Raw genomic sequence first — 18,343 nt, 5'->3', positions numbered from 1 at the left:
GTCATGGAAGCTGCAACCCCTAAACTAGAGCACATGCATGTCAAACACTGTGTGCTTATTCAAAGCAAAGACACTGTAGGCTCTACAAGTATCCTTTCAATCTTATCCAAAGTACATTTAACTGCATTCATTCGGGTCATTCATGCGGGAATCTGCTCTGATGTCTTGCCAGAGAAAGACCCATAGGCACATAAGGAAGCATACCACCCCTAAAGAAATTCCCCTAGGCGTATACCCAAGATAAAACAACACACTGTTATTCATGCATGCAAGGATTAAAGTTGCCACACCTAGTTAGAGTAGTTCCTATCCTAGAGCAAAAAGTATTGTTTAGGTTCATTCTCGAAGGCTGACGCAGGCTGCTAATACATATTCAGCAATTGAGGGTGGGAACATTGTGGTAATTTCCACATGTAGCAGAGAAATAACAAAAAATAGGGCACTATTAGCCCATACAAATGCATTGAATAACAGATTCACTACATGGAGAAACAAAAATCTAAACAAAGTTTGTTCTGAAGTGTCTCTTATATCTGAGAGAGATAAGAAAGATCTGGATTCTTTGTTTTATTTTATTTTTTTACATGTATTTAACCCCTTATTTTTGACTCTAAACAGTCTCCATATATATTTCCATACATTATTTCAACTGTTACCGGGGGACCTTCAGACAAGTCTTGTGAGTTCCATGGTTGTCCTATAGCAAAACAACGAACATGTTCGAGAGAGTCTCACCTTTCCACTGAGGGATCATATTAGTGTGTAGCCCAAACTGCTACAGACAGAAGTTGACAGATCGGCTGTACCGACTTCAGACGAGTCCCAAGACGTTTATGGGGGTCGTCGAGCCAAACCGTTCGGACACTACATACAGTGGGGGAAAAAAATATTTAGTCAGCCACCAATTGTGCAAGTTCTCCCACTTAAAAAGATGAGAGGCCTGTAATTTTCATCATAGGTACACTTCAACTATGACAGACAAAATGAGAGAAAAAAAGACAGAATCACATTGTAGGATTTTTTATGAAATTATTTGCAAATTATGGTGGAAAATAAGTATTTGGTCAATAACAACAGTTTATCTCAATACGTTGTTATATACCCTTTTGTTGGCAATGACAGAGGTCAAACGTTTTCTGTAAGTCTACACTGTTGCTGGTATTTTGGCCCATTCTTCCATGCAGATCTCCTCTAGAGCAGTGATGTTTTGGGGCTGTTGCTGGGCAACACGGACTTTCAACTCCCTCCAAAGATTTTCTATGGGGTTGAGATCTGGAGACTGGCTAGGCCACTCCAGGACCTTGAAATGCTTCTTACGAAGCCACTCCTTCGTTGCCCGGGCGGTGTGTTTGGGATCATTGTCATGCTGAAAGACCCAGCCACGTTTCATCTTCAATGCCCTTGCTGATGGAAGGAGGTTTTCACTCAAAATCTCACGAGACATGGCCCCATTCATTCTTTCCTTTACACGGATCAGTCGTCCTGGTCCCTTTGCAGAAAAACAGCCCCAAAGCATGATGTTTCCACCCCCATGCTTCATGGGTGTTCTTTGGATACAACTCGGCATTCTTTGTCCTCCAAACACGACGAGTTGAGTTTTTACCAAAAAGTTTTATTTTCGTTTCATCTGACCATATGACATTCTCCCAATCTTCTTCTGGATCATCCAAATGCTCTCTAGCAAACTACAGATGGGCCTGGACATGTACTGGCTTAAGCAGGGGGACACGTCTGGCACTGCAAGATTTGAGTCCCTGGCGGCGTAGTGTGTTACTGATGGTAGGCTTTGTTACTTTGGTCCCAGCTCTCTGCAGGTCATTCACTAGGTCCCCACGTGTGGTTCTGGGATTTTTGTTCACTGTTCTTGTGATCATTTTGAGCCCACGGGGTGAGATTTTGCGTGGAGCCCCAGATCGAGGGAGATTATCAGTGGTCTTGTTTGTTTTCCATTTCCTAATAATTGCTCCCAAAGTTGATTTCTTCAAACCAAGCTGCTTACCTATTGCAGATTCAGTCTTCCCAGCCTGGTGCAGGTCTACAATTTTGTTTCTGGTGTCCTTTGACAGCTCTTTGGTCTTGGCCATAGTGGAGTTTGGAGTGTGACTGTTTGAGGTTGTGGACAGGTGTCTTTTATACTGATAACAAGTTTAAACAGGTGCCATTAATACCGGTAACGAGTGGAGGACAGAGGAGCCTCTTAAAGAAGTTTTTACAGGTCTGTGAGAGCCAGAAATCTTGCTTGTTTGTAGGTGACCAAATACTTATTTTCCACCATAATTTGCAAATAAATTCATTAAAATTCCTACAATGTGATTTTCTGTCTTTTTTTTCTTCTCATTTTGTCTGTCACAGTTGAAGTGTACCTATGATTAACAATTGGTGGCTGACCAAATGCTTTTTTGCCCCACTCTACGTTTTTGTGAGAAGTCCGATTTTTGGTCTGTCTCGTGGTCTGACATACACTGCTGTAGATCGGTCACCTTCCACGGCAGATGCGGAAGGCCAGCATAAGTAGATGCGGTCGATTGAGACTTAGCCCATTTTTTTAAAACTATCTCTAGCTTAAACTGACAGATTTTGCTGGATCCAATCAAGTTGTACAAACATCTCAAATATGATCAATGGAAACAGGATGCACTTGAGCTCAATTTCGAGTCTCCGTTTTTTAAATCATACTTTGCACATGTAGGTGCATTAGCCCAACCTCCCTACAAGATTTAAAGTCAGAGGGGATATTCAGCTCATTCCCATTAGAGCTAACAGGCGTAGGGTCATCTGCAGCTATTTGTTGAGTGAGCTGACAGCGTGTGAGCAGAGCAGACTGAGCATTTGACAGACCTCCCTCAAGTTGCTGGATGCTGGGGCGGGAACTGGGAGAGCAGTGTTGGCAGAGCTCAGTCCACCTGGATGAAGCTCCCGCCAAAGGAGTGGGATTGCTGCAGGGGACCGGAGTGGCTGCCAATGCTCCATTCTGGGTGTGCAAAGGAGGCCTTGGTGTTGTTTCTGTTGCAGGGTTAGGGCTGCCATTGGGGGCAGAAGTGTCCGAGGCCTGCCATGGGGATGGGAGTAGAGTAGGGAGGATAACCAAACCTAGTGTGGGGAGAAGAGCACTGTGGCGAAGCTACAAACTCTCAGTATATGAGGGCTGATTATGAGAATGATACATGGTATAGACTGCATCATGTGGTGCACTACCCTCAACAGGGTAGTGGTCGGTGCTGTGTAGAGCTGGGCTGAGTTGAAGTGGGCCTGGTCTATTAGAGCTGTGCTGTGATGGGCCAGGTCTGATAGAACTGTGCTGAGGCGTGCTGGGTCTGGTTTGCTATGCTGTTATGGGCTGGTCTGGCAGAGCTGTGCTGAGGCGGGCCTGGTCTGGTAGAGATTTGCTGTGATGGACCGGGTCTGGTTGATGATCTACACTGATTGAAGTTGATTTAACGATGGACATCAATAAGTGATCATTGCTTTCACCTGGAACCCTAGACCCACCGCCCCAACAGATCCAAAGATGAGGCAATTTCAATTGCACTCCACAGTGTCCTTTCCCACCTGGACAAAACAAACACCTATAGTACCAGTCAAAAGTTTGGACACCGCTACTCATTCCAAGGTTTTTCTTTATTTTTACAAATTTTTACATTGTGGAATAATAGTGAAGACGTCAAAACTATAACATAACACAAATGGAATCATGTAGTAAAAAAAATGTCGTAAAAAGGATTTGCCAGTAGATTGCCGACTTGTTTCATGATGACTGCTAGCTAAGATATTGAAAGTAAGATGTTTACATGATCAGTCCAATCAAAGCTACTGTACATATAACGTGATTACACGTCATTTTATCTGTGGCCAATGACCTTGAGCCTTCTTGGAAGGGCACTTGTAATATAACTCTATGGCAGGACCCAAAGGGCTACAATTTTGGATGTCTGTCCTTACTAAGGACTTAAACATGGTGATGACGTAGTGTCCCCATGAGTGACAGAACACTGAGCCAATCACCGAGCGAAGCTCCTATTTTCTGCTGGCTCGCCCAACCACCACAGAAAGCACTGAGCTAGGCTGAAACACCTGCATTTTGGAGCTGCCTCACTCAAGAAAACAAAAAAAGAAACCGTGTTTGTATCCGGCTTTAATAATTCAATGATATATATATTTTTTTACATTGTTTGCGAATTGATATGTGACACGTATTAATGCCAAAATAACATGCAAAACAGGCAAGCCCCCCCCCCCCCAAAAAAAAAAAAATATACATATTTTTTTTGCTAAAAATGTGGGGCTCAAAACAGCCCTGAATGACTGGTTGCCATTGATCTCTACTTTACTATTTATATTTGACAACTGTTACGTTTACTCCACTACATTTCTAAAGAAAATAATGTACTTTTTACTCAATACATTTTCCCTGACACCCAAAAGTACTCATTACATTTTGAATGCTTAGCAGGACAGGAAAATTCTCCAATTCATGCACTTATCAAGAGAACGTCCCTGGTCATCCTTACTGCCTCTGATCTGGCAGACTCACTAAAAACAAATGCTTTGTTTGTAAATTGAACAGTGGCCCTGTGTTTGTAAATTTAACTGTGGCCCTGGCTATCTGTAAATAAAAAAGAAAATTGTGTTGTCTGATTTGCTTAATATAAGGCATTTTAAATGATTTACTTTTGATACTTAAGTACATTAGTATTTTACTGGGTGACTTTTACTTGAGTCATTTTCTTGTAAGTTATCTTTAGAAGACAAGAAGGGTACTGCTCGTCGCACGAACTGGAAATATACTCAGACCAACATGCAGCGTGATTTGGAAACTCACATAAACAGCAAGCGAACCGGACCGCTCATGCAGTGCTCACAGGCAACTACACACAAACAAGATCCCACAAAAACCAGTGGGGAAAGGCTGCCTAAATATGATCCCCAATCAGAGACAACGGTAGACAGCTGCCTCTGATTGGGAACCATACCAGGCCAACATAGAAATACAAAAACTAGAGTACCCACCCTAGTCACACCCCGACCTAACCAAATTAGAGAATGAAAGGCTCTCTAAGGTCAGAGCGTGACAGGTACTTTTTCCACCATTGGTTGGAATTGGTTTGGAGGGTTCGCGCGTGGCTTTTCACCATTTCTGTGGATTCCTTACTCATTGTTGGAAAAAAGTATATGAATCCTATAAATTAAAATGGCCAGTTTGGGCGTGATCATTTAGCTTAATTTCTCAGATATATATATATTTTTTTTTAACAATGATGTTGCAGTAATACTAATCTTAACTGTTTCTGACTACAGAGAGTTTGTTTCTTTTTTTTTCTCCAGCAATTATTTTTACAATTCTTGCCAATATGCAGGATCACACAGTAATGGTAATCACACACCATAATATACACACAACTTTTAAGACACAACAACAATACTTCTCTATCCAACCCAAATCCAAACCTTTCAAAAATATAAACATCTACCTATTTTTTTCTTTATTCGGTCCTTGGAAATAACATCCTTTCAGTGTTACATATTTTGATCCCCCCCCCCCCAAAAAAATAGGAATAGAATAGGATTGGAAAAGGTGTTCTAAAATCAGTAGCACTTTCTAGTGTGTGGCCAGTAGCCTTCTGTCATCTTGATGGGAATCAGTAAATTAGGAACGAACCGAAGGAAATGTACAGAACAAACTTGTATGACCTTCCAAAGTATCCCTAGCATGTCTTGTTCCATCTCCAGAATACAGAGCGTCAAGCCTCCCTAACGCTTCTCTATATCCAGTGACCAGTTTTGTAGCAGATGGTTGCCAGGACAACACCATCCCAGAGTCACCTTCTGGTGTCATGGCTGATTGATAGACTGACTATAGACGTCCTCCTCATTCTGTTTCAGTCTCAGTAAAACATGCAGATATGCATGCAGTGTTTGGCTCACTGTACTGGCCCCTGAATTGATGCAGTGTATACTGTATAATCACATGAATGCTGAGTTCTCTGGGTTAGTCCAACAGTGTGTGAATAAACTCTGTATAATAAACTGTGTGTATACTGTGTGTGTTTCCCTCAGCCAGGACAAGAAGCCCACACACAAAAGCAAATTAGAGCATACACACACACTTTGTTTGGCAGATTGTCATGTTTTGATATTTATGACATGTCTGAATGCATAATAAGAGCAGGGATCATAATTACACCAACTCGTGTGTGTGCGTGGGCATGTGTGTGTCCGTGTGCATTTGTGCGTGCACATGCATGCAGGTAGGGATATGAATTAAACCAACTTGTGTGTTTTGGGTGGGTGTTTGTGTGTGTTTATGAATGCAGGTATGTGTTGGTGAATGTGCGTGTGTGCCTGTATATGCGTGTGTGTTTGTACTGTATATGTGTGTATACTTCATCCTACAGCAACTGTTCGTGTTACGGTGCGTGAATGAGGACCCAAAAGCGAATCAACTTAAACAGAGCTTCTTTAATTACCAAACATAGGTAGGCTCAGATGGACCGGCAGATTCCGACAGGACAGGACAAGGTTACAGCAAACATGACGACAGTCTGGTTCAGGCATGAATGACACAAACAAACAAGAATCCGACAAGGACAGGAGCAGAAACAGAGAGAGATATAGGGACCTAATCAGAGGGAAAAAAGGGAACAGGTGGGGAACGGGGTGAATGGGTAGTTAGAGGAGACAAGGGACAGCTGGGGGAAAGCGGGGGAGAAAAGGTAACCTAACACGACCAGCAGAGGGAGACAGGGTGAAGGGAAAGGACAGAGACAAGACAACATGACAGTACATGACAGTACCCCCCCACTCACCGAGCGCCTCCTGGCGCACTCGAGGAGGAAACCTGGCGGCAACGGAGGAAATCATCAATCAGCGCACGGTCCAGCACGTCCCGAGAGGGAACCCAACTCCTCTCCTCAGGACCGTACCCCTCCCAGTCAACTAGGTACTGATGACCACGGCCCCGAGGACGCATGTCCAAGATCTTACGGACCCTGTAGATAGGTGCGCCCTCGACAAGGATGGGGGGGGGGGGGGGAAGACGAGCGGGGGCGCGAAGAACGGGCTTAACACAGGAGACATGGAAGACCGGGTGGACGCGACGAAGATATCGCGGAAGAAGAAGTCGCACTGCGACAGGATTAATGACCTGAGAGATACGGAATGGACCAATGAACCGCGGGGTCAACTTGCGAGAAGCCGTCTTAAGGGGAAGGTTCTGAGTGGAGAGCCAAACTCTCTGACCGCGACAATACCTAGGGCTCTTAGTTCTACGCTTATTAGCAGCTCTCACAGTCTGCGCCCTATAACGGCAAAGTGCAGACCTGACCCTCTTCCAGGTGCGCTCGCAACGTTGGACAAAAGCCTGAGCGGAGGGGACGCTGGACTCGGCGAACTGAGATGAGAACAACGGAGGCTGGTACCCGAGGCTACTCTGAAAAGGAGATAGCCCGGTCGCAGACGAAGGAAGCGAGTTGTGGGCGTATTCTGCCCAGGGGAGCTGTTCTGACCAAGACGCAGGGTTGCGAAAAGAAAGACTGCGTAAGATGCGACCAATAGTCTGATTGGCCCGTTCTGCTTGACCGTTAGACTGGGGGTGAAAGCCGGAAGAGAGACTGACGGAAGCCCCAATCAAACGGCAAAACTCCCTCCAAAATTGAGACGTGAATTGCGGACCTCTGTCCGAAACGACGTCTGACGGAAGGCCATGAATTCTGAAAACATTCTCGATGATGATTTGTGCCGTCTCTTTAGCAGAAGGAAGCTTAGCAAGGGGAATGAAATGAGCCGCCTTAGAGAACCTATCGACAACCGTAAGAATAACAGTCTTCCCCGCTGACGAAGGCAGTCCGGTGACAAAATCTAAGGCGATGTGAGACCACGGTCGAGAGGGAATAGGAAGCGGCCTGAGACGGCCGGCAGGAGGAGAGTTACCGGACTTAGTCTGCGCGCAGACCGAACAAGCAGCCACGAAACGACGCGTGTCATGCTCCCGGGTGGGCCACCAGAAACGCTGGCGAATGGAAGCAAGCGTACCCCGAACGCCAGGGTGGCCGGCTAACTTGGCAGAGTGAGCCCACTGAAGAACGGCCAGACGAGTAGGAACGGGAACGAAAAGAAGGTTCCTAGGACAAGCGCGCGGCGACGGAGTTTGAGTGAGTGCTTGCTTTACCTGCCTCTCAATTCCCCAGACAGTCAACCCGACAACACGCCCCTCAGGGAGAATCCCCTCGGGGTCAGTGGAGGCTACTGAAGAACTGAAGAGACGAGACAAAGCATCAGGCTTGGTGTTCTTAGAGCCCGGACGATAAGAAATCACGAACTCGAAACGAGCGAAAAACAGCGCCCAACGCGCCTGACGCGCATTAAGTCGTTTGGCAGAACGGATGTACTCAAGGTTCCTATGGTCAGTCCAAACGACAAAAGGAACGGTCGCCCCCTCCAACCACTGTCGCCATTCGCCTAGGGCTAACCGGATGGCGAGCAGTTCGCGGTTACCCACATCATAGTTACGTTCCGACGGCGACAGGCGATGAGAAAAATACGCGCATGGGTGGACCTTGTCGTCAGAGAGGGAGCGCTGAGAAAGGATGGCTCCCACTCCCACCTCTGACGCGTCAACCTCGACAACGAACTGTCTAGAGACGTCAGGTGTAACAAGGATAGGAGCGGATGTAAAACGATTCTTGAGGAGATCAAAAGCTCCCTGGGCGGAAACGGACCACTTAAAGCACGTCTTGACAGAAGTAAGGGCTGTGAGAGGAGCTGCCACCTGACCGAAATTACGGATGAAACGACGATAGAAGTTCGCGAAGCCGAGAAAGCGCTGCAGCTCGACGCGTGACTTAGGGACGGGCCAATCAATGACAGCTTGGACCTTAGCGGGATCCATCTTAATGCCTTCAGCGGAAATAACAGAACCGAGAAATGTGACGGAGGAGGCATGAAAAGTGCACTTCTCAGCCTTCACAAAAAGACAATTCTCTAAAAGGCGCTGGAGGACACGTCGAACGTGCTGAACATGAATCTGGAGTGACGGTGAAAAAATCAGGATATCGTCAAGGTAAACGAAAACAAAGATGTTCAGCATGTCTCTCAGGACATCATTGACTAATGCCTGAAAGACAGCTGGAGCGTTAGCGAGGCCGAAAGGAAGAACCCGGTATTCAAAGTGCCCTAACGGAGTGTTAAACGCCGTCTTCCACTCGTCCCCCTCCCTGATGCGCACGAGATGGTAAGCGTTACGAAGGTCCAACTTAGTGAAAAACCTGGCTCCCTGCAGGATCTCGAAGGCTGAAGACATAAGAGGAAGCGGATAACGATTCTTCACTGTTATGTCATTCAGCCCTCGATAATCTATGCAGGGGCGCAGAGACCCGTCCTTCTTCTTGACAAAAAAAAACCCCGCTCCGGCGGGAGAGGAGGAGGGGACTATGGTACCGGCGTCAAGAGCTACAGACAAATAATCTTCGAGAGCCTTACGTTCGGGAGCCGACAGAGAGTATAGTCTACCCCGGGGGGGGGGTGGTTCCCGGAAGGAGATCAATACTACAATCATACGACCGGTGTGGAGGAAGAGAGGTGGCCCTGGACCGACTGAACACCGTGCGCAGATCGTGATATTCCTCCGGCACCCCTGTCAAATCACCAGGCTCCTCCTGTGAAGAAGAGACAGAGGAAACAGGAGGGATAGCAGACATTAAACATTTCACATGACAAGAGACGTTCCAGGAGAGGATAGAATTACTAGACCAATTAATGGAAGGATTATGACAAACTAGCCAGGGATGGCCCAAAACAACAGGTGTAAAAGGTGAACGAAAAATTAAAAAAGAAATGGTTTCACTATGATTACCAGAAACAGTGAGGGTTAAAGGTAGCGTCTCACGCTGAATCCTGGGGAGAGGACTACCATCCAGGGCGAACAAGGCCGTGGGCTCCTTTAACTGTCTGAGAGGAATGTCATGTTCCCGAGCCCAGGTCTCGTCCATAAAACAGCCCTCCGCCCCAGAGTCTATTAAGGCACTGCAGGAAGCTGACGAACCGGTCCAGCGTAGATGGACCGACAAGGTAGTGCAGGATCTTGAAGGAGAGACAGGAGTAGTAGCGCTCACCAGTAGCCCTCCGCTTACTGACGAGCTCTGGCCTTTTACTGGACATGAAGTGACAAAATGACCAGCGGAACCGCAATAGAGACAGAGGCGGTTGGTGATTCTCCGTTCCCTCTCCTCAGTCGAGATGCGGATACCTCCCAGCTGCATGGGCTCAGCACCCGAGCCGGCAGAGGAAGATGGTAGTGATGCGGAGAGGGAGGCGACGGAGAGCGCGAGCTCCTTTCCACGAGCTCGGTGACGAAGATCAACCCGTCGCTCAATGCGAATAGCGAGTTCAATCAAGGAATCCACGCTGGAAGGAACCTCCCGGGAGAGAATCTCATCCTTTACCTCTGCGCGGAAACCCTCCAGAAGACGAGCGAGCAAGGCCGGCTCGTTCCAGCCACTGGAGACAGCAAGAGTGCGAAACTCAATAGAGTAGTCTGTTATGGATCGATTGCCTTGACATAGGGAAGACAGGGCCCTGGAAGCCTCCTCCCCAAAAACAGATCGATCAAAAACCCGTATCATCTCCTCCTTAAAGTCTTGATACTGGTTAGTACACTCAGCCCTTGCCTCCCAGATTGCCGTGCCCCACTCACGAGCCCGTCCAATAAGGAGAGATATGACGTAGGCGACACGAGCAGTGCTCCTGGAGTAAGTGTTGGGCTGGAGAGAAAACACAATATCACACTGGGTGAGGAACGAGCGGCATTCAGTGGGCTCCCCAGAGTAACACGGCGGGTTATTGATTCTGGGCTCCGGAGATTCGAAAGCCCTGGAAGTGGCCGGTGGATCGAGGCGGAGATGGTGAACCTGTTCTGTGAGGTTGGAGACTTGGGTGGCCAGGGTCTCAACGGCATGTCGAGCAGCAGACAATTCCTGCTTGTGTCTGCCTAGCATCGCTCCCTGGATCTCGACGGCTGAGTGGAGAGGATCCGAAGTCGCTGGGTCCATTCTTGGTCGGATTCTTCTGTTACGGTGCGTGAATGAGGACCCAAAAGCGAATCAACTTAAACAGAGCTTCTTTAATTACCAAACATAGGTAGGCTCAGATGGACCGGCAGATTCCGACAGGACAGGACAAGGTTACAGCAAACATGACGACAGTCTGGTTCAGGCATGAATGACACAAACAAACAAGAATCCGACAAGGACAGGAGCAGAAACAGAGAGAGATATAGGGACCTAATCAGAGGGAAAAAAGGGAACAGGTGGGGAACGGGGTGAATGGGTAGTTAGAGGAGACAAGGGACAGCTGGGGGAAAGCGGGGGAGAAAAGGTAACCTAACACGACCAGCAGAGGGAGACAGGGTGAAGGGAAAGGACAGAGACAAGACAACATGACAGTACATGACAGTTCGTGTTCCTCAGTGCTCTCGACCCTAAAGTCACAGTGTAGCTAAACAACACAGACATGTGCACCATGCTAACGAGGTGAAACGCTTAACAGGCTAAATGACTACAATAAAACCACACCTGGCCACACCACACCTATAAAAACTGTAAAATTTAGCACACACATACATTGCATTGGCCAATAACTGTAAAAATGTCGTATTGACACAACACGATAGAGTAAACATCTCTCCTTTTCGTGACTGTGTGTGCGTTCCACCAGAGTATAGAGAAACTACAGCTATAGCGCCTCATCCAGTGCCTCCAGTACAGTAAACACAGATGGCAGGAGGGAGGGCGCTAGCTGGGGAGAACAAGCTCTCCTCCCAGTATTAACAAGCCCTGCTGGGACCAGAGGAAAAGGAGGGAAGGAGAACCACCCACACAGTGAGAGATGGAGGAACCTGCTCTATATGGCATCCACAGCTACAGCCACAGTCACGCTCTGATTAGCAGCGTTAACCTGAATCAAGCTGGAGGTTTGATATGGAGGTAGATTGCAGACAAAGTATTGCTGAAGAAAAATTGAAAATGAATCCACCATCGTTTGGTGACGGAGGAGGAAGAGGAGGAGATGGGATATACTGGGTTTTACATCTACTCAATGCCAAGCAGGGGGAGATGTTCCCCCAGCACGAGGTGTCCTCTGGCGGGGAAGGACTTGGCACAGACCCTACCCTCCCTGGAACTAACATGGCTAGATTCTGGCATCCATACTCTCCATCCTTCCGTGCAAGGCCTTGGGCCCTCATGCAGCAACAGTTTACTGAATGGGGAAATGTAACGGAGCACTCCCGTTGCCATGGCAACCCACGTTCGGTTGATCTGAGTCCGAACCAAGCCCACCCTCTGTCAGGCTAGAAAACAAGCGACAGCTTTGCGGACTGTGATGTGTGCTTTGGATCTTTTAGCTGGACTGGCGGGGTTCTTTGCGGCCATCACGGTTCCTGTGATGTGTGCTTTGGATCTTTTAGCTGGACTGGCGGGGTTCTTTGCGGCCATTACGGTTCCTGTGATGTGTGCTTTAGATCTTTTAGCTGGACTCGCGGGGTTCTTTGCGGCCATTACGGTTCCTGTGATGTGTCTCCTTTTAAAGCGAATGACTACAGAGTGCAGACACACTCTGCCCTATGCTGGGCGCCCGCCAGCTGGGCTTGGCAGAGCATCAACGTTATTGGCGGCACACGCACCTCACTCCAGATAACCTTTGTGTGACAGAGAACACAGCGAGAGAGACCTTAGTCAAAGCAAAAAGGTGTTAAAAAATAGAGTATCAGAGAGAAACCTAAGCATCCCCCTTGCTTCACACACACAGACACACACATCTCAAAAAGACTATATGAGGAGAGTCATCCTGCTTGTTTAAAGAAGAGTGGTCGTGTGTGTTAGGTCTACAGCGACTGGTCTAGAGCCATTATCAGCTCAGAAGCACACAGTCACCCACTGACAGTCCTGACCATCTTCTTCTTCCATCCCTCTCGCCTTAGCGGTTAAGAGCGTTGGACCAGTAACCGAAATGTCGCTGGTTTGTATCCCCAAGCCGACAAGGTGGAAACATCTGTTCTGCCCTCCTGCAAGACAGTTAACCCCCAACAACCAACTGCTCCATGGTCGACTATGATGCGGACATCGATTAAAGCAGCCTCCCGCACCTCTCTGATTCAGAGGGGTTGGGTTAAATGTGGAAGACATTTCGGTTGAATGCATTCAGTTGTGCAACTGAATGCATTCCCTTTCTTCTCTCACCACCCATAGGAGCAGCCAGTGTTATCATTGTCATGGACAGTGACTCTGACGAGTCCATGAGAGACGAGTAAACTACTTTCCCGGGCCCAAATCCTCATCATTTGCGAGAAGAGAAGACAGAAGAAAAGGGGGTTGGGCTGCCTTCTGAGAATTTGTAGGTGAGTGAGTAAACCCCCACTGCCATCTGTTCTATTGGCAAACATGCGATAATTGGAAAATAAAATCGATGACCTACAAGCAAGATTAAACTACCAAAGGGACATTAAAAACTGTAATATCTTATGTTTCACCGGTTCATGGCTGAACGACAACATGAATATCGTACAATTGGTGGGTTATACACTGTGTCGGCAGGATAGAAAAACAGCCTCTGGTAAGACAAGGGGTGGTGGTCTATGTATATTTGTAAACAACAGCTGGTGCACAATATCTAAGAAAGACTCGAGGTTTTGCTCACCTGAGGTAGAGTATCTCATGGTAAGCAGTAGACCGCACCATATACCTAGAGTTTTCATCTGTATTTTTCGTAGCTGTCTACATGCCACCACAGGCTGATGCTGGCACTAAGACCGCACTCAATGAGCTGTATATCGCCATAAGAAAACAGGAAAACGCTCATCCAGAAGTGCCGCTCCTAGGCGCTGCTCCCACCTTTACTCCACACACAGAGACACTTACAAAGCTCTCCCTCTCCCTCTCCCCATTTGGCAAATCTGACCATAATTCTATCCTCCTGATTCCTGCTTACAAGCAAAAATGAACGCAGGAAGCACCAGTGACTCAGTCAATAAAGAAGTGGTCAGATGAAGCAGATATTAAGCTACAGGACTGTTTTGCTAGCACAAACTGAAAATATTTTACTTTTATTTGTTATTCGTATTTTTTTTAGGTAATTCATTTTTAAACTGCATTGTTGGTTAAGGGCTTGTAAGTAAGCATTTCACTGTAAGTAAGCATTTCACTGTAAGTAAGCATTTCACTGTAAGAAAGCATACCTGCTGTATTCGGCACATCTGACACATAAACATTTATTTGATTTGATTTAAGCACCTGCTAACTTCGCTAGGCTAGCATGGAAGGGAGGTTGCATGGTTAAATGCCCTCTTAATCAGAGACAGGCTGAGCAGCATAATGCTAATTGGACAAAGGCCGCGGAAGTGGGCATCACTGCCAAATAACACACTGTCCCCGGAAGGGACTGGAAACGAGCTCTGAAATCTGGCAAGCCCCTTTGTCTAACTCAGTCGAATGAATGAACAAGCGAGCGAACGAAAAAACACATGAGCTCTGTTCCTCAATGCCGATCTTCGATTCACTCTCCCTCACAAAGTGCTCTCCCTCTTCTCTCTCTTAATCTGTCTATCAAAATGTATTATTTTATTCTCTTCCTTTTGCGCTCTTCCTCTCATTCTTCCAGGTAACAGATTGTTTTTTCCCCCTGGGTTGCTCAATGAAGGGGCTGCTTATCCTTGATTCCCTATGCATCATATCAGTAAGCAAAAGGGAATAACTAATTTCAGGTGGCAAAAGCAAAGAACTAATTTAAGTAAGCAAACGCTGCTCTGTTACGGCATGTGGAAATACAATGTGATGAAGGGGTTATGCAACAGAAAAGGAGATGGCCTTCTCATCCACACGCTCTCACATTCAGCCTTGAGCTCAGTTAAAAAGAGAGAGAGGATGGGGGGAGAGAGAAATAGAGTGGGAAGGGAGATAGACTGAGTAGAGAAAGGGAGGGAGAGAAGAAGAGAGAGAGAGCAAGAGACAGGTAGTGAGAGAATGAAAGAGAATTAAGCAAAAGAAGGGGAAAAAGAGAAAAAGGGTGATTTTTGCCCCCCCCCCCCCCCCAAAGAAAATACTTCCTGTCACCCCGGGGCTGTTTCCCGCCGAAACAATCTACCAGAGCCAATGGAGAGAGAGCTCTCGTCTTCTCTGTTATCTGAAACAGCTCTGACATTCTCCATAGTTCACATTCATCATAAGATTTACGTCACATCAACGGTCTTTTGATGGTCAGAAAAACAGCATGATACAGTACTGTATGTACTTAGAGAACCATCAAGTCTCAGCAAGGAAATGTCACGTGACATGTTTGGAAATAGAATAGGGGTAGAAATAGATAAGACCTAGAGAATATTCTACTCTTTATATTTACTTACTATGTAATTATGATGTCCTTACGAGAGAACCATCAAGTCTCTGCAAGGAAATGTACAGTGACATGTTTAGAAATAACTATTCTAGAATAGACATAGAAATTGATAAACTAGATCATATTTTTCTCATAACAAAGATTGTCAAGAAATGTCACTGTCACAAAATATATACTGAGTATACAAAACATTAAGAACACCTGCTCTTTCCATGACAAAGACTGACCAGGTGAATCCAGGTGAAAGCTATGATCCCTTATTGTTATCATTTGTTAATTCCACTTCAAATCAGTGTAGATGAAGGAGAGGAGACGGGTTAAAGAATCATTGTTTAAATCCACTTCAATCAGTGTAGATGAAGGAGAGGAGACGGGTTAAAGAAGTATTGTTTAAATCCACTTCAATCAGTGTAGATGAAGGAGAGGAGACAGGTTAAAGAATCATTGTTTAAATCCACTTCAATCAGTGTAGATGAAGGAGAGGAGACGGGTTAAAGAATCATTGTTTAAATCCACTTCAATCAGTGTAGATGAAGGAGAGGAGACAGGTTAAAGAATCATTGTTTAAATCCACTTCAATCAGTGTAGATGAAGGAGAGGAGACAGGTTAAAGAATCATTGTTTAAATCCACTTCAATCAGTGTAGATGAAGGAGAGGAGACAGGTTAAAGAATCTTTTTAAATCCACTTCAATCAGTGTAGATGAAGGAGAGGAGACGGGTTAAAGAATCATTGTTTAAATCCACTTCAATCAGTGTAGATGAAGGAGAGGAGACAGGTTAAAGAATCATTGTTTAAATCCACTTCAATCAGTGTAGATGAAGGAGAGGAGACGGGTTAAAGAATCATTGTTTAAATCCACTTCAATCAGTGTAGATGAAGGAGAGGAGACGGGTTAAAGAATCATTGTTTAAGTCTTGATACAACTAAAACATGGATTGTGTATGTGGGACATTCAGAGGGTGAATGGGCAAGACAAACGATAGTAGGTTTGTGTCAAGAACTGTAGTGCTGCTGAGCTTTTCACACTCAACAGTTCCTTTTGTGTATCAACAATGGTCCACAACCCAAAAGAACATCCAGCACCCTTGACACAACTATGGGAAGCATTGAAGTCTCTGTAACGATCGTCATGGGATGAAGGAGTGGACCAAATCGCAGCATCGTAAGTGTTCATGATAAATGTAATACTCAAAACACTCAAACAAAATAACAGCGGGAAAACCGAAACAGTTCTGTCAGGTGCAGACACTAAACAGAAAAAAACGACCCACAAAACCCAAACGAAAAAGGACAACTTATATATGATCCCCAATCAGAGACAATGATAGACAGCTAGCTGCCTCTGATTGGGAACGACACCAACATAGAAATAAAAAAAACTAGAATCCCACCCTTGTCACCCTGGCCTAACCAAAATAGAGAATAAAAACCTCTATGGCCAGGGTGTGACAGACTCCTTCTTTTGGAGTCCATGGCGGGCTTAATGTTTTTTTACACTCAGTGTATGTGGTCGTATATAAAAGGGGTGGTGCAAATCAATATATGGAAGGTGTTCTAAATGTTTGGTGTGCTGTGTGCATAGAAATGGGTAAACCAGACACAATTCTACTTATTGGGAAAACTGTTCCCCTCGTTTTCATCACACTACTTGTCCAGGAGCTACTGTATATGCTAAGGGGACAGCGATGTTTACCGAACACCTTCCAATAATAATATTAATCCCCATATTATTATAATGAGCCACTTTCCCCCTTCCTGCCTCTTCTATGCACTCCCCTGTACAAAGTAATATATGGTGTTGAGTGCACACTCACTTCCCTCCGAGGCAGTAGCTAGCTGGTGAGTCAGGGTGGATAGCAGGTCACCAATGATGTCATTAGTGTTAAAGGGATATTTTGGGATTTTGGCAATGAAACCGTTTATCTACTTCCCCAGGGTGAAATGAACTAGTGGATACCATTTTATGTCTCTGCGTTGAATTTGAAGGACGTTTCTAACTAGCATTATAGCAATTACTAGCATGCGAGCTGTTCCTTTAGACTTCCAGTCATTTTGCTGATGCTAAATTTATGCTTTACCCAGTTTTGATGCACCTGTACTGACCTTGTCTTCTGGATGAACAACGGGGTGAACAGGCAGTGGCTAGGGTGGTTGATGTCCTTGATGATCTTTTTGGCCTTCCTGTGACATCGGGTGCTGTAGGTGTCCTGGAGGGCGGGTAGTTTGCCCCCGGTAATGCGCTGGCCTGACCGCACTACCAAGGAGAGCCTTGCAGTTGCGCACGGTGCAGTTGCCGTACCAGGCTGTGATACAGCCCGAAAGGATGCATTCAATTGTGCATCTGTAAAAATGTGTGAGGGTCTTTAGCCTCCTGAGGTTGAAGAGGCTCTGTTGCGCCTTCTTCACCACACTGTCTGTGTAGGTGGTCCATTTCAGTGTGTCAGTGATGTGTACCCCAATAACCTTGAAGCTTTTCACCTTCTCCACTGCGGTCCCGTCGATGTAGATGGGGGGGTGAACCCTCTGCTGTTTCCTGAAGTCCACGATCACCTCCTTTGTTTTGTTGACGTTGAGTGAGGGGTTGTTTTCCAGGCACCACACTCCCAGAGCCTTCACCTCCTCCCTGTAGGCTGTCTCATCATCGTTGATAATCAAGCCTACTACTGTTGTGTTGTCTGCAAACTTGATGATTGAGTTGGAGGCGTGCTTGGCCATGCAGTCATTGGTGAACAGGGAGTACAGGAGAGGGCTGAGCAAGCACTCTTGTGGGGCCGCAGTGTTGAAGATCAGCGGAGTGGAGGTGATGTTTCCTACCTTCACCACCTGGGGGCGGCCGTCAGGAAGTCCTGGACCCAGTTGCACAGGGCAGGGTTCAGACCCAGGGCATCGAGCTTAATGATGAGCTTGGAGGGTACTATGGTGTTGATTGCTGAGCTATAGTCAATAAACAGCATTCTTA

General features: G+C 46.2%; 1 protein-coding gene and 1 long non-coding RNA gene across 2 annotated transcripts in view; one reads left to right on the top strand and one right to left on the bottom strand.

Annotated features, from left to right (window-relative positions):
• The window catches only part of LOC149984078 (uncharacterized), a 466,287-nt gene that overhangs the window by 84,641 nt on the left and 363,303 nt on the right, over window positions 1-18,343 (bottom strand). The window lies entirely within an intron of this gene.
• The window catches only part of LOC110521035 (glutamate receptor ionotropic, kainate 2), a 184,682-nt gene that overhangs the window by 56,368 nt on the left and 109,971 nt on the right, over window positions 1-18,343 (top strand). The gene's annotated exons all lie outside the window — the stretch shown is intronic.

This window comes from Oncorhynchus mykiss, chromosome 4 (genome assembly GCF_057628025.1).
Source record: "Oncorhynchus mykiss isolate SJ-2025 chromosome 4, ASM5762802v1, whole genome shotgun sequence".
NCBI lineage: Eukaryota > Metazoa > Chordata > Actinopteri > Salmoniformes > Salmonidae > Oncorhynchus > Oncorhynchus mykiss.
Note: the sequence above shows the minus strand (reverse complement) of the source record. Positions and strands in the feature narration are given on the sequence as shown.